Here is a 13,701-nt window from a genome sequence, read left to right on the forward strand (position 1 = left end):
TAGAGAAATTGTTTTTGGAGATCATTTGAAGAAACTCTTGGAGGTAAACTTTGTCCAATCCTTTACTCTCCCTTAATCACAACCATCTTAGAATTCCCCTTCCCTTTTATAATCCCTTAGAGTTGGAATTTGAAGAAGGGTTTTGGGAGATTTTCCCTTAGGGTCCTATATGATAAATTGATGATAAAACTTGATGAATCTAAGCTTAGTAATCATATATCTTCAACTTTTAACATTGAATTTAGGATTTGGAGAATTAGGGTTCATACCCAATTTGGGGGTTTTACTAAAAATCAAATTTGGGGATAATTCTTGAGCTAAATCAATAATTAATGATTGGGTTATGATTACCTAGGATTCAATTTAGTATTTTGCACGTGAATTTTTCGTTTCGCCCTTGTGGGCCTGTTTCCCCAATTTCTAGGGTTAAAATGGACCTAATTGATATCATAGCAATATTAGTATCATTATTCATGATTTCTAATGTAGAATTCGATTATGCTTAGACTACATTAGTTCTGAGCGTCAGAGGAAGGGCAAGGCGATAGAGTGACTTATTGGTGTTGCGGTTCGGCAGTCTAGGTAGGTTATGGTTTACCTTTGGTAAGACTTAGTATAGTGAATCACATATTTAGATTAGGCAAAATACATCAAAGCACCCCTGAACTATACCCGAAAAGTCGATATCACACCTAAACTATACAAACGACCTATTACACACCTTAACATCTAAAAACTGAAATTATTTACCCCTGCAAACTGATGTGGCATAAATTATAAAAATAATTAAAAAAGAAACGCGTGTTTTAGTTAAAATTTGTTTATTATTTTCTCTTTTTAATTAAAAAAAAATATTTTTTCTAATCCCCACCCCAACCCTCCCTTTCTCCTTCCTTTCTTCTTCATCTTTTTCTTTTTCATTCAACGTGTGCCGCCCTCTCCCTCCCCCCCCCCCCGCTCCTCCACCCTCACGCCACCCCACACTCTAGCCCCAAATTTGACCACCACCCGCCGCCTTCCCTCCACCTTCTTCACCATATATATCACCAACACTAGATTAATAGCCACCACCTCCACCATTTCAATAGCTATCATTAAACCCACTACCACCAAAATCAAAATACCAATACCAAATCTTAATACCAATACCGAATCAAAATCATAATCTATCAAGTAAAAAAGTACAAGTGGATTACTACTAAATCTCTCGCAAACTCTATTGGATTGTGAATTTTTTTTTTTTTTAATAATGAAATTAGCAGAGGGAGAAAGGGAGGGGGAAAGGTAAAGGGGTGGGGATGAGATTGAAAAAATATGAATTTGAAGGATGAGAATGAAGAAGAAATGGGGTGAAATGGGAATGAAGAAGAAATGGGAATGAAGAAGAAATGGGGTGAAATGAATGGAGAAGAAATGGGAATGAAGAAGAAATGGGCCGGTACTACTACCGCCGATGTAATAGCGCATTAATTAGTCGTAAAATTACTAATACTTCCTCTTGTTCAAATTCATTTGTCCATAATTATTGAAGGATTGGTTGCGGTGAAATTGGTGGCGGATTGGTGGTAGTGAAATTGATTGCGATGGTGGTAGCGCGTTGGTGGTTCCAGTGAAATGAGGTGGTGGTGATGAAGAAGATATAATTATTGAAGGATTTTAATGGTTAATTAGGGATTAATTAGTGTAAATATAATTAATAAAAAAATTAAATGAATAAAGAAAAAGAAATAAATATAAAATTAAAATTTAGGAAATTTCTAAGGTGGCGCCGACGTGCGGTCGGTGTGGCGCTGATGTGGTAAGAGAGTGGGTTACACTTCACATTGTGCAAGTGGTCATCAGTTTGCAGGGGGTAAATAATTTCAGTTTTTAGATGTTAAGGTGTGTAATAGGTCGCTTCTATAGTTTAGGTGTGATATCGACTTTTCGGGTATAGTTCAGGGGTGCTTTGATGTATTTTGCCATTTAGATTATGATGTCGGAGACAGCATGTGAACCTTCGGATGTGAAGTTGGGATGGATATTGCCTTAGGTTGGGCCCTGATGTGTGTCGGGACTAGCCACCCCGTTATATGTGTTTTATTGTTTAATTGTGTTGGCTTAATGCCATGTGTAGTTAGTAGATAACGAATGTCGCTTGTTGTCCTGATTTGGATAGGATTGACATACCCGTTGTTGGTATTTGTACTTTGATACATCATTGGCGTACCCATTGTTGGTACTTGAGTTATTGATATATATTGGCATACCCACTGTTGGTATTGTGATGTGATACATTGTTGGCGTACCCCGTTGAGGTACTTGTGATATTGAGCTTGCTTGTTGATGATTGACATATGCATTGCATGCGTTCTCTTATAATTATCATACATGGCCGATATTCGGTAATGATCCGATATCGTTGATTAAGCGAAATTGATATTTAATAAACTCTTTTACTTGAGTGATTATGAAAAAGGCCGATGTCCGAAGATCCATTCCGGAATCGTTGTCTATATGAAACTGATACTTGATAAACTCTTTACTTGAGTGATTGTGAGGAGGCCGATGTTCAAGGTTCAATTCCGAAATCATTGATTTATGAAACTGATATTTGACAACTCTTTTAAGTGATTGTGAGGAGGCCGATCTCCGATTCCGATGTTATTCCTGAATCGATTGTAGTGCATGGGCTCCGTGGGTCCCCAGAGTGGTGCCTGTGAGACTCCCCCTGTGAGCAATTAGCCAGGGTCCCGTTTGTGTATTTGGCAAAGATCCGGGACGGGTGGCACTCAGACTTCTCCAGTCACACTGGGTTGCGCTGCCGAGACGTTGATATTTCCGTCCGGAGTACATGTGTACACCTCATTTTCATAGCATAGCATGGCATCACATTCATACCATTATTGCACCGCATTGCATTTTGACTTGAGTGAGATGTCGTGATGACTGTATTGTGACGATTGTGTTGTTGATGACTGGACTGTGATGATTCTGCTATGGTGATTGTTTCAGGACTAGATATACTCAGAGTTATTATATTGGGGTTAGATACTTACATAGGTGTTGACGGATACTCGATTACGATTATATTGCTTCATGCGTGTTTGGTTTACTTGTTTATCTGTGTTATTTTCTGAATTGTGTTAACTATGCTTAGTCGGCCTATAATGCCTACCAATCTTTTGTTGTTTGTACTAACCGCACTTGCTGCATTCTTTTATGAATGCAGAGTATCAGGCCGGAGTTACTTCTCTGACTCGTGGTTGATCGACTCCTTATCTTCTCCTTGAGTTTTCCAGGGTGAGCATGGAGTCCGCTGACCTTGAAGACTCTTCTATTGCTTATGTCTTACTTTTCACTCTAGACATGATTTGAGACATTTTATGTATTATTATTCGAACCTTAGCATTCGGATTTAGATGCCGTTGTATAACCCCGGACATCTTTGGGGTGGATTCATTTACTTCCGCACTTATCTATATTATATTATATTATATTATATTATATTATATTATATTATATTATATTATATTATATTATATTATATTATATTATATTATATTATATTATATTATGATACTTACGTCATTTTACTTCTTCCGCTATTTTATTATATTTATTGATTGTGAACGTTGAGTTAAGGGTTCGCCTACTGAGGTAGGAATGGTAGGTGCCCGCATGACCTAGGCTAAAATGGGTTGTGACATTAAACCTCTTTTTTTTTGTAGTGTTGGGATGTGACTTGACTCGCTGGGGATGTAGTATTCCAACTTATTCATCAGTTGGGCTACTTGAAGATCTTTGGGCTATTTGGGATGTGACTTTGACTCGCTGGGTGGTCGCATTAGTCATCATGACACTCACCACGTTAGAAGTTGAAGAATCCACCAATTGCGCAGACTCGTAGACATTGGGAAAGCAACAACAATAACACTTGTGGATGGAACATCAAAGCTTTTCTCTGAGGCCATCACAGCAGTAGATCTGAGAATTTACAGATTTGATTTTGGAGATAAAGAGATGAAGGGCAGAGTTTGCCCCACAGGGCGTGCCAAAAATCTGTTCGCAATAAATTTTGCTAACAAAAAATAAATAACTGCAATCAGAAAGTAAATACGAGAGCGAAATATTTTATTGGTTATTTGTGAGTACAACTCTGCTGCTGGACATTAGCCTCGAGGGAAATGATTGCTTCAAAGATAGGATCCTTCTGGTAGCACTAGCACTGAGAAATCCCAATAGAATCTGACGAGAAATCAAGAGAAGAATTTGTCAGCTACGAGTAAACAAGCACCTGAGCAATATTGTCTAATTCAACAACTCATTCATTTTGTTTTCTTAACCTGAGTTTTTAGATGAAATGATCACATATTGACATATGCAATCAAAGTAGGTAAAAGTCTTCGGTTCAAATCTCCCCGCCACTCAAAAAAGCAAATGAAATATTTCATGTGCTTGGTCAACGAAAAAGAATCAAGCCAACATGTGAGGGGACACACCGTGACATAACATAATTAAGTGATTAAAAGTGTGCTCTTTGTTGTTTATTTTACTTCGATTACCATATTATTTTTCTGTCAATATTTTCCTTTTCTTAGTATTTTCATAAGAGCTTCTTTGCTTTTGTATTTTCAAATCTATTAGAAAAAGATTTTCTTGAGCCGATGGTCTATCGTAAACAACCTCTCTAACTCACAAGGTAGGAGTGAGATTTGCTTACACTCTACCCTCCCCAAATCCCACTTGCGGGATCACACTGGATATATTATTGTTGTATTAAAAAAGTGCTCTTTCTAGCAGCATAAGCTTTTAGAGCCCGTTTGGATTGGCTTATAAGTTGCTTATAAGCTGTTTTCAGCTTTTTTGAGTGTTTGGCTGGCCAGCTTAAAGTCATTTTGTGCTTAAAATAAGCTCAAAAAAACAATTGGGCCCATTTGACTTAGCTTTATCTAAAAGCTCAAAATTATAAAAGAACTAAAAATAACCAAAAAAAATAAGTTAGACTACCACAACTTATTTTTTTTAGCTTATAAGCTGCAAACAGCTTATAGGCATAAGCCCATCCAAACAGGCTCTTAGATGAAAAGGTCTGTAATGAATGGTTTACAAACAATTCTTCTATTACTTCGAACAATGAAAAGGAATTACAACTCAGACTCAATATACCTAAACTTCCTAACGATGAAATGGAAAGATTGAACTGAAAATACAAGGATAGAAAGAAGGGGATGAGAATTAGAGATACCGAGAATGGGGATGAGGAGAAATAGACTTTGAGCTTAGACTCAACAATATTCGCATAAACTCTTCAATAGACCACTGCCGCCCTTTTAACGTGCTAACTTTGCTTAACCCGGATCCCAGAGGAAATCCACTCTCTTGTTGGGTTATTTAGTTCTCTCGTTGAACCTTAACTTCACCTCAGGCCCAAATCCATCATTGACTGTGTTATTACTTGTTTGGTCTACCAAGCCCATAACGGGGTTCATAACAAGGTCACACATTTTTAACATCCACAAAAGGACAGAGCATAGTTAAGAGATGTTTTAATATCTCCTAGACGAATTACGTAGCCTGCTATGGTAGCTTACACAAGAGAATGCTGCAGTTGGATTTCAATTCCCTTGTATAGTATGATCACATTTATATGAAATATATTCCCTATCAGCAAGTAAATAGCCGCTTTCATCCAACTAAAAAAAATCTCATTAGTCAATGATAGTACTATGATATAATGTGTTCTCCACGCTCCCCCACCCCCCTCGGCCAATCAGAAGAGGAGAAGTTTATTTACCTCGTGGGTAAAGGAAGTAAAGAGCAGGTGACGCAAATGTGTGGCATTTGTTATTTTACTATCCTGACAAACGAATGAAAGCTACAGGTGAATGATAATACTCTACCTAATGATATTGAATTGATAAATTTACTAAAGATTGAGCCCAGCTATGCCCTCAAGTAATAAAAAGAAGAAATCAAGTCCGAGCAGAGCAAAAAATGTTGTGATTTCTTCCCATTAGCTCAAACCTTGATTGGTAGAGTAGCTAAGTACTTGTGTTGGTGGGAGGTAGCTGGTACTTGATGGAATAGTCGAGATATGTGTAAGCTTACCGGACACCACCTTTATAAATAAAAAAAAAATAAAAAAAAAGAGGAACAATCAAATGGCATGGCTGAAGAATAAGCACACTATATAATTTAATCACGTCGCTATGATTTTACCCAATCACTGACATAGGTATAGAAGAGAAGAAACCAATCAGGGAGAGTGGAGACTGTTTGACATCAATTCCTTCGGATAAAGATGCAATTAAATGAAGCTCTGACTAATAGTTCCCCGTGCTAAGAATAGAAAGATGCATCGAAAAATTGAGTGCATAAAGAACAACCAACAATAATCTATATATCTACATAAATTAAAAGCACAAATAATTTTCGCTAAATATGACGAAAATATCCTCTAAATGTTGATTGACTGTTATGCCCCTAAAAAGAAATTACTCTATAACTCTAAGTTGGATAAAATTGTAATATTTGTCTAATCAGTAGTAAAGTCGATCTTTACTAGAATACGAATGAAGAATTATAGTAGTAATATGATTACTAAAAATAGGTGAAAACGTGAAGTTATATATGAATAAGAGACCTAATTTAAATAGAACATACAGATTTCACACATTGCGAAACTATATATATATATATATATATATATATATATATATATATATATATATCGGAAGTTATATATGGATTTTTAGCTAAACTATTTCAGCTAAGGAGTCCTATACGTGCTGTGAACATAATTGGAGTCCACTTTTAAGACTCAAAATATTTGATTTTGGCTCTTGGAGTCTTCTTATAAAAACAACAAAAATAAAAGAAGACAATAACTTCTTTCTCTTAGACGTGATGTTCTTTGTTTTTTAATTTGTGAACTATTTTCTATCAGGAAAGTATAATGCTGGAAACATATGACAGATCATGTTTCATTTCGAATTTAGTCTATTCATAATTTTCCTTTCTATTATTATCATGAAAAAGATTAATTTGTCAAGAACCTACTTTTTAAATAAATTTACGACTATCAAGAAACTATAATGATACGTATTTGATTTGCTTATAGGTGCATTAATTGTTTGGGATCTTGAAGACCGATAAAATGGAAACATTTGACAGATTTTTGAAAGACTTTTTGGATGGATTAATGGTGGTCTTCATCTGCAATGGAGAGTCATTAGCAAGAAGCCAAAATTTGCCGAAGTGCATTGTGTTCCCCGTAGGCAATTAATTTGATGTAATGACTTCATAGGCATGGGACTATTTTATTTCCGTTCTAAACTTTCAATTGTCTACTCCACATGCTTTGCTATTTGATTAATGTGTGAATAGCTTCTCACATTATAAAGATAATTATAAAGTGCTGGTGAAGAAAAAATAATATGAAAAAAGATAAGTGAATTTCCTCACATATTAGTTTCAATGCAATTATTTAATCAAACGCTGCTCTATCAAGTGTTACACAATCTTTGACATATTTTATTCTAATTTCACACTCCATGTCATATCGAACTTTGTTTTATCATATATTATGCGTACAGGGGTTTGAAAAGTATGTTGCAGAATGATGGAGAAAAAGAATCGGCAAAGTGGCGCCTTGAAGGCCACCACCCACAGGAGTCATTGGTCTAATAATGTTAAAATTGAAGATGAAGACACTGTATTTGGGAATTTTCTCTGTGTAAATTTTTATTCATCAGTATGTACCTCTCTTTATACACAAAACTATGCAACAGAATGTAACAGAAAGAAGAGGAAATGGACAAAACTAATTACACCTGTCCTATTCTAATTTGTCCATTGTATAACAAATTTTATTCTCTCTCGTGTTGGTCACATGACCATATTTAAATCTGCCATGATTCTAATCTAAGGGTGGAAGATTGATCTATCATGTGTGTGTGTTGTATGGGTGAGATTAATCCACACAGCCGACATTTTATGTACCTTGTCCCAGTCAAAGTAAAATGAAGTCTTCTACTTTAAACGTCACAGCTGTTTCTTCAATTCTCTCTCTCGTTTTCTTTGTACATCATAGCTGTCTTCTTCTTTTCTCTCTCTCGTTTCTTCAATTCTCTCTCTCGTTTTCTTTGTGTTTCCATGGAGGGTCTGTACTCCAACATCCCCCCTCAAGTTGGAGGGGAGAGTCATGACCCCCAACTTGGTCAAAATCGCTCTGTGAGAAACCCCAGAAAGGGGCTTAGTAAAGAGATCTGCAAGCTGATCTTTAGAGGGAACAAATGAAAGAGTAATTAGACCGGATTGGAACTGTTGGCGCACAAAGTGACAGTCCAATTCAACATGTTTGGTGCGCTCGTGGAAGACCAGATTACGAGCTATATGGATGGCAGCTTGACTGTCGGAGTAGAGCGGAATCGGGAGTGAAATTGGAGCAGAAAGATCCTCAAGGAGACGAATCAACCAAGTAAGTTCAGCAGTAACACGGCGCATGGATCGATATTCCGCTTCTGCGGAGGACAAAGAGATCGAGATTTGTTTCTTCGATTTCCAAGAAATCGGAGCACCGCCAAGGGTAATGAAAAATCCACTAACCGATTTACGAGAATCTTGACACGATGCCCAGTCCGCATCGCAAAAAGCCAGTAAAGAAAAAGATGGATTGGAAGATAGTAATATGCCTTGACCCGGATCTGAGCCGAGGTATCGTAAAACTCGTAAAGCAGCCGAGAAATGTGACAAGCATGGTCGCTGCATGTATTGACTTAGAGCAAGAACAGCAAAAGACAGATCTGGGCGAGTGTTGGTCAAATAATTCAACTTGCCGACCAAGTGACGATAAAGCGTGGGGTTATCCAAACGAGGACTATCATCCGCTCGAAGTTTGGAGGAGGGATCCAATGGAGAACCAACCGTAGGCAAATGAGAAACATCGAACTCATAGCGCATCCGAGGTAAATTTTCGTTGATTGACAATAAATCCATGCTCTTCTCGTAAAATTTCCATGCCAAGAAAATAGTGAATTTCTCCCAAGTTCTTAACTTTGAACTCTGTATTGAGAAAACATTTGATATTCTCGAGCTCACTCAAATCATCCCCTGTGAGGAGAATATCGTCCACATAGATCGCTAGGATGGAAATTAGTGACCCGTTCGCTTAAAAACAGAGAATAATCGTTTAAGGAAGAGGAATAACCTTTGAAAGCTAATGCTCGCAAGCCGAGCATACACATTTGCGTGAAGCTTGCTTTAAACCGTATAAGGACTTTTTTAGAAGACAGACATGGTTAGGACTAGGAGGTGTCAGTCCTGCGGGAAACTTCATAAAAACCTCTTCTTGGAGGTCACCATGCAAAAACGCATTGTTGACATCTAGTTGTGAAACAGACCACTGCTTCTTAGCTGCAATGGTAAGTAGGCACCGGATAGTGGTCATTTTCACAACAGGTGAAAAAGTTTCTCCATAATCTATACCTTCTCTTTGGATATCCCCCCTCACCACTAGTCTTGCCTTTAGTCTTTCAATACTCCCATCTGAGAGATGCTTTATCTTGTATACCCATTTGCAAGGTAAAGCTTTTTTCCCTTTAGGTAACAGCACAACTTCCCAGGTTTGATTGTTTTCCAAAGCCTTAATTTCTGAGTTCATGGCTTCTCTCCAACCTGGATGTTGGGAAGCCTGGTTGTAGCAACTAGGCTCAGTGATGTTAGAAAGGGAATGAAGTAGTGCTGATTGTTGAGAGATAAGGCAGAGAAAGCATAACTCCTAGGCTTAGGAGAGTGATCAAAACAAGTTTTCCCTAGATCAGTGAATATCACACTATTGCAAATGTAGTCTTTTAGATAACCAGGTTCATGAGATATCCTGCTAGACCTTCTTGGTGGATTGGTTATAGGGACAGAAGTAGAAGTAGGAATAGAAGCTGTTGGTGTAGGAGAACTTGGATAAGCAGGGTCAAGTTGGGGTAATATAGGCTGATCTGTAGAATTCATTTGGTGAGGGGAACTTAGTGGCAGATGAGAGAGTGTAGAATCAGAACTTCTCCAATGATCGAAGTAGTATGGTGAGGTTCGAGGGTGTAACTTGTCGAAAAGGATCATGATACGCTGGTGGTGTTGATTGTATACGAAATGGACAATCGAATGATCATCTAAGGAAGAAGGGGAATTAAGGAAAATAGGTGTGTGTGAGTTATCGAGATGAGTTGAAAGGAAAGTGTGATTCATGAAATCTCATATCTCTGGATACAAACACTTTCTTTGTATCAAGGACACTTATGCCTTATATCCTTTCTCCGTAAAGGATAGCCTAGTAAAACACAAGCGTAGCTCTTTCATCAAACTTGTTCCTTCCTTGTCCTAGGTGGAAGCATAGCACAAACATCCAAAATTCCTCAAATGATCATAAGTAGGCTTTTGTCTAAACAATACTTCATAAGGTGTTTGCCCTTTGAGCACACTAGATGGCGAGTCGATTAATGATGTGTGTAGCGCAGAATAGACTCTCCCCAGTAGGACATAGGCAATTTGGATTGGAGCATCAATCCTCTAGCAATCTCTAAGAGGTGTCTATGCTTCCTCTCAACAATTCCATTTTGTTGAGGGGTAGCTACACAAGACAGTTGATGCAGAATCCCTTGTGAGGCTAGAAGGCGATTCTTGTGTGCCTCTTCCCAACCCAAGGCATTATCAGACCTGATCATTTTAACTCTCACATTGAATTGTCTCTCTACCATAGATAGAAAGCTCTTTAAGACAGGAAAAGCATTACTCTTAGTGCTTAGTAAGAATGTCCATGTTCCTCTACTGAAATCATCTACTATGGTGAGAAAGAACCTGAATCCATTATAAGTATTACACTTGTAGGGTCCCCAAGTGTCTATATGGATGAGATCAAAAATGTGTGTGGACTTTATGCTACTAGTAGGAAAAGGTTGTCTAGTTTGTTTAGCTCTAGGACAGACATCACAAATAAAATCAGAATTGAAATCACAAGGAAGAAAACTTAAATGTTTCATTCTTTGAAAATGGAAGGTGTCCCAACCTTACATGCCAAAGCTTTACATTAGGAACAGCATTAACATGTACTGGATTAGAGGCTGAAACTGATTGTGAAATGGAATTTCTTCCTTTTGGAATTGAAAATACTTCTAGATTTGACACTATTAGGCTCCAATAGATAGAGTCCCTCTCTAACTTCACCAAAAGCTTGAGGACTCTTCATTGAAAGGTCCTGCAACAAACATCCGGCGAATTGTGAATAGGACATCATATTGAAACTGGACACAAAATTTGTGGACGACGGAGATTATACTTAAAATGCACAAGAAGCACATCGATCTTATGACATGACCTGGTAAGATAGAGACACTCCCTATGTGAGTCACACTTACCTTGAAAGAATTAGGCAAATTGATATTCAAAGGCATAGGGAGAGGAATTAAAAATAGGAAAGAATTGGGGTCAAAACACATGTGTTCTGAAGCTCCTGAATCAATGATCCAAGTATTTTGTTTAAGACTAGTGAACACAGAACTTGAGTATTTAAGAATGGTACCAGTATTGCATTTGCATTGATTCCCATCTTTCTGTTGTGTCAATTTACTTTGCTTGTACATTTGCATCATTTCGCAACTGCTCCTTGCTAAATTGCTCTTGAAAATTGCCATCATTGACTCCAAAATCTTGTCCTCCCATGTTTTCCTCCTGCCTCATGAGTTAGACTTGCATTTGCTTTAATGCAGGGTTGATAGTTCCTGGGATTAGTGAACTCAAAATCTGCAGAAATCCATGCGATCCAGTAGCAATCATCATGCACATGTCCTATTTTTCCACAATATGTGCAAGATACATTTGGATCATATTTCTTCTTGCCTCTAAATTTGTTCTGTGGCTTGGCAGTCCTCTGATTTGAGTTATTATATTTCTGATATGTGTTTGGCCCTCTCATTGCTTGACTTTTAAGTTTCTGTGCATTTCTTCCCTGTCCATTAGCCATGAATGTCGCAAACTCGCAAATAATGTGTTGTTTGGTTGTTTGGCTTGACCAACTGCCATAAATGATCCAGAATCGAGAGGTGAAGTGTGCATTTGCATATACTTCCCTCGGTTCTCATCTGCAAAAGCAAGGAATATGCAACATCTATACCAGGCAAAGGATTCATCATAAGTATATTTCCCCTTGCTCGAGCATACACATCATTTAGTCCCATTAGAATTGAATTAACCTCGATCTTCCGGGGATTTTGTTAATTTTGCTTTCCCTCACAAGTGAATTCACATGAACGGCAAACAATCACATTTATCCCATCTAATTCATCCCATAATCTCTTAAGTTTGGTGAAGTACCCGCAATGTCACTATTACCTTGTACTAGTCCGTCAATTCCTTTTGTAGATGGTAGAGTTTGGCACCATTTGACTTGCCAAATCTACTCGTTCTGAACTCATCCCCAAAGTTCTTTTGCGGTCTTGAATTCATCACACCGCCGCAATATCCTTAGATAATGCATTTGATATCCAAGATATAACCATATCATTGACACAACTCCATTGCTCAAATTCTGTAGACTTCAGATCTGGTGCTTTACAAGCTCCATTGATAAAGCCAAGGTTAAAATTGAAGATGAAGACACTGTATTTGGGAATTTTCTTTGTGTAAATTTTTATTCATCAGTATGTACCTCTCTTTATACACAAAACTATGCAACAGAATGTAACAGAAAGAAGAGGAAATGGACAAAACTAATTACACCTGTCCTATTCTAATTTGTCCATTGTATAACAAATTTTATTTCTCTCGTGTTGGTCACATGACCATATTTAAATCGCCATGATTCTAATCTAAGGGTGGAAGATTGATCTATCATGTGTGTGTGTTGTATGGGTGAGATTAATCCACTGGCCGGACATTTTATGTACCTTGTTCCGATCAAAAGTAAAATGAAGTCTTCTACTTCAAAAACGTCACAGCTGTTTCTTCAATTCTCTCTCTCGTTTTCTTTGTACATCATAGCTGTCTTCTTCTTTTCTCTCTCTCGTTTCTTCAATTCTCTCTCTCGTTTTCTTTGTGTTTCCATGGAGGGTCTGTACTCCAACAAATAAGGTGAGTAGTAATTATTTTTGGCAAAAAAAAAAAAAAAAAAAACTATGACATAATCAGATGATGTAGATTTTTCTTTTTGTCAATTCTAATAAGCTCATAGGGAGAACAAGGTATGACAATTGTAAATTTCAGCTTAACTATGATATTCTACACTATAAAAAGTTTATCAACATAACAAGATGATGCTACAAACCCAAAAATTAAATATGCAATGAAGAATAGGAATATTAACCTAAGAAAAAAAAAAGAGAGAGAGAGAAAATTAAATATGCAACGTTGAATATAGGGGTGTACATGGACCGGGTTGGTTCGGATTTTTTAAACACCAAACCAAACCAATTGCGTCGGGTTTTAAAATTTATACACCAAACCAAACCAATAAAATTCGGGTTTTTCAACCTCGGGTTTTCTCGGGTTTTTTGGGTTGTTTGGTTTTCTCGGGGTTTTCAAGGTTTTTTTCGGAATAGTCTTGATACAAAACGTATAACTTTTACTTCAAATATTCCTTTAGTCCTAGTAAGATACAATTATATAATTAAGGTGTTTCTTAAGAAAATAACACAAAATGTGAGAAGAGTGATGACATTGTATTAAAATATTCAA

Source organism: Lycium ferocissimum, chromosome 10, assembly GCF_029784015.1.
Source record: "Lycium ferocissimum isolate CSIRO_LF1 chromosome 10, AGI_CSIRO_Lferr_CH_V1, whole genome shotgun sequence".
Taxonomy (NCBI): Eukaryota; Viridiplantae; Streptophyta; class Magnoliopsida; order Solanales; family Solanaceae; genus Lycium; species Lycium ferocissimum.